This window comes from Ipomoea triloba, chromosome 3 (genome assembly GCF_003576645.1).
Source record: "Ipomoea triloba cultivar NCNSP0323 chromosome 3, ASM357664v1".
In the NCBI taxonomy this organism is placed as follows: Eukaryota; Viridiplantae; Streptophyta; class Magnoliopsida; order Solanales; family Convolvulaceae; genus Ipomoea; species Ipomoea triloba.
In genome coordinates this window covers 8,832,090-8,835,448 of record NC_044918.1, presented here as the reverse complement: position 1 = coordinate 8,835,448, position 3,359 = coordinate 8,832,090, and the positions used below count along the sequence as shown (strand labels likewise).

The following is a 3,359-nucleotide window of genomic DNA, read 5'->3' as shown; positions in this document are numbered from 1 at the left end:
TCAAAACCTATCTACTTTTTAGAAAAAAAGAAAAAAAGAAAAAACTAACAAAGATATCATAGGCAAGTTTAGTTTAATTGTCTATTTTCATTTTTCATAAAATTTTTAGTTTAGTTTTACATTAGAAAAAAGAAAAAAAAATTTTGTTCCTAATAAGTTATACTCATGGTATAAACTTAATCTCTAAGTTATAGACATATCTACTTTTGTCATTGAATTAAAAATATTCCAATTTACTCATGTAACCCTTGAAAAAGTACAGTAGCATTTTTTACAAGTTACAAACGATAAATAAGTAGTTTTCAAATAGCATGATTTGCAAGTTGTGGGCAAATTAAATTATAATCAGGCTGCTTTCAAAAACAATTATAATCAGGCTCGATTTTGCATTGCGAACGATGGTCATTGACTAAAATGACATTCAGATAATGTGTCTACAATTAATATATTATGTGTTTGTAAATAAATTGAAAGCGCATAATATTATATTATGTGTCTACAATTAACATATTATGTGTCTGTAATTAATAAATTATGTGCTTTCTTTATTTACCAGCACATAATTTATTAACTGAAAGCACATAATGGGTTAATTGTAAATAAATAATTTATTTTATCAAGATCTATAATACAAACTGAACCATAATTCATCATATAACAAGAGGGGTCACACTTGTGTGAGACCGTCTCACGGATCCTTATTCGTGATACGGTTCAGGTCGGGTTGAATCAAAATGTAAATGTCATATTTATATGCTTAAATGTAATACTAATCATGAATAATATTTTTGTCATTTAGAAGGGAAAATGTAATACTTTCGAACAAAAAATGTATAGTAACAATTTTTCATTTTGATATAATGAATTATATTTGACATCAAAAGTATTACATTTTCCAAAAGAAGTAATGTTCCCCTTACGTATAAGAAAAAATATAATACTTTTGAGGAAAAATGTAATACTTTTAAATCGAAATTTAAAAGTATTACATTTTCCTTAAAAATATTACATTTAGCATGATAAGTAATAAAAATTGTATTCCTCATTAGTATTACATTTCAGCATATAAGTAAGACATTTGTGCGTATAAGTATCACATTTTTACATCTACCCGGGCCGTCTCACGGTGACACGGACTCACACAAGTTTTTGCCTAACATGATTACAAGAGTACGTAGCTTTTTACTTTTTGTTCCTTGACTTGGTCTAAAACAAACCATTCATGTTAAGTTAAAAATCTTTAAGGCATGTATTGTCGCTTTGGCCAAGTGGTAAAGGCGTGTGCCTGCTAAGTACATGTGGTTTCCCCGCGAGAGTTTGAATCTCTGCGGCGACATAACACAGTTACCGTTATCTCGATTATATGATCATACACAACGAAATATCAGTATTGGTAATCAATCCAATTCTACCATACTATTAAATATACAAAATCCATTCCAATTACCAAGTATTTTATTCAGAATGCATGTTTGAACCAAACACACCCTTAATGATTTAATTATTCTTTCATGACAAACTATTCAAAAATTGAGTTTTGGTGTAAATGAAGTTGATACACTGGAGGTTGTCAATGTTATGATTGCAATTTTTCAAAACCTATCTACTTTTTAGAAAAAAAAAAAAAAACTAACAAAGATATCATAGGCAAGTTTAGTTTAATTGTCTATTTTCATTTTTCACAAAATTTTTAGTTTAGTTTTACATTAGAAAAAAGAAAAATACAAAAACATTTTTTGTTCCTAATAAGTTATACTCGAGGTATAAACTTAATCTCTAAGTTATAGACATATATACTTTTGTCATTGAATTAAAAATATTCCAATTTACTCATGTAACCTTTGAAAAAGTACAGTAGCATTTTTTACAAGTTACAAACGATGAATGAGTAGTTTTCAAATGGCATGACTTGCAAGTTGCGGGCAAATTAAATTATAATCAGGCTGCTTTCAAAAAAAATTTTAATCAGGCTCGATTTGCATTGTGAACGATGGTCATTGACTAAAACGACATTCAGATAATGTGTCTACAATTAATATATTATGTGTTTGTAAATAAATTTAAAGCACATAATATTATATTATGCGCCTACAATTAACATATTATGTGTCTGTAATTAATAAATTATGTGCTTTCTTTATTACCAGCACATAATTTATTAACTGAAAGCACATAATGAGTTAATTGTAAATACATAATTTATTTTATCAAGATCTATAATACAAACTGAACCATAATTCATCATATAAAAAGAGGGGTCACACTTGTGTGAGACCGTCTCACGGATCCTTATTCGTGATACGGTTCGGGTCAGGTTGTATCAAAATGCAAATGTCATATTTATATGCTTAAATGTAATACAAATCATGAATAATATTTTTGTCATTTAGAGGGAAAAATGTAATACTTTTGAACAAAAAATGTATAGTAATAATTTTTCATTTTGATATAAAGAATTATATTTGACATCAAAAGTATTACATTTTCCATAAGAAGTAATGTTCCCCTTACGTATAAGAAAAAATATAATACTTTTGAGGAAAAATCCCTTACGTATAAGAAAAAATATAATACTTTTGAGGAAAAATGCCTTACGTATAAGAAAAAATATAATACTTTTGAGGAAAAATGTAATACTTTTAAATCGAAACGTAAAAGTATTACATTTTCCTTAAAAATATTACATAAATTTAGCATTATAAGTAATAAAAATTTTATTTCTTATTAGTATTACATTTGAGCATATAAGTAAGACATTTGTGCGAATAAATATCACATTTTTACATCTATCCGGCCCATCTCACGGTGACACGGACTCACACAAGTTTTTACCTAACATGATTACAAGAGTACGTAACTTTTTTACTTTTTGTTCCTTGACTTGGTCTAAAACAAACCATTCCTGTTAAGTTAAAAATCTTAAAGGCATTTATTGTCGCGTTGGCTGAGTGGTTAAGGCTTGTGCTTGCTAAGTACATGGGGTTTCCCACGAGAGTTCGAATCTCTCAGGCGAGTCTGCAAAATCCATTTCATCTTGTCAAGATATTTTATTCTCATTGACATTCCGATTGCATATTTAATTCGAACCAAACACACCCTTAATGATTTCATTATTTTTTTTTTTGAGTACATTTAATTATTCTTTCATGACATACTATTCAAAAATTGAGTGTCGGTGTAAATGAAGTTGATACAGTGGAGGTTGTCAATGTTATGATTGCAATTTTTCAAAACCTATCTACTTTTTAGAAAAAAAAAAAAAGAAGAAAAAACTAACAAAGATATCTTAGGCAAGTTTAGTTTAATTGTCTATTTTTATTTTTCACAAAATTTTTAGTTTAATTTTACATTAGAAAAAA

At 27.6% G+C, this 3,359-nt stretch overlaps 1 non-coding gene across 1 annotated transcript; it reads left to right on the top strand.

Moving 5' to 3' along the window:
• The first annotated feature begins 2,934 nt into the window (after nt 1-2,934).
• On the top strand, nt 2,935-3,015 carry TRNAS-GCU. Its single transcript has one exon. It is a non-coding gene; the product is annotated as a tRNA-Ser (tRNA).
• Nucleotides 3,016-3,359: the final 344 nt, after the last annotated feature.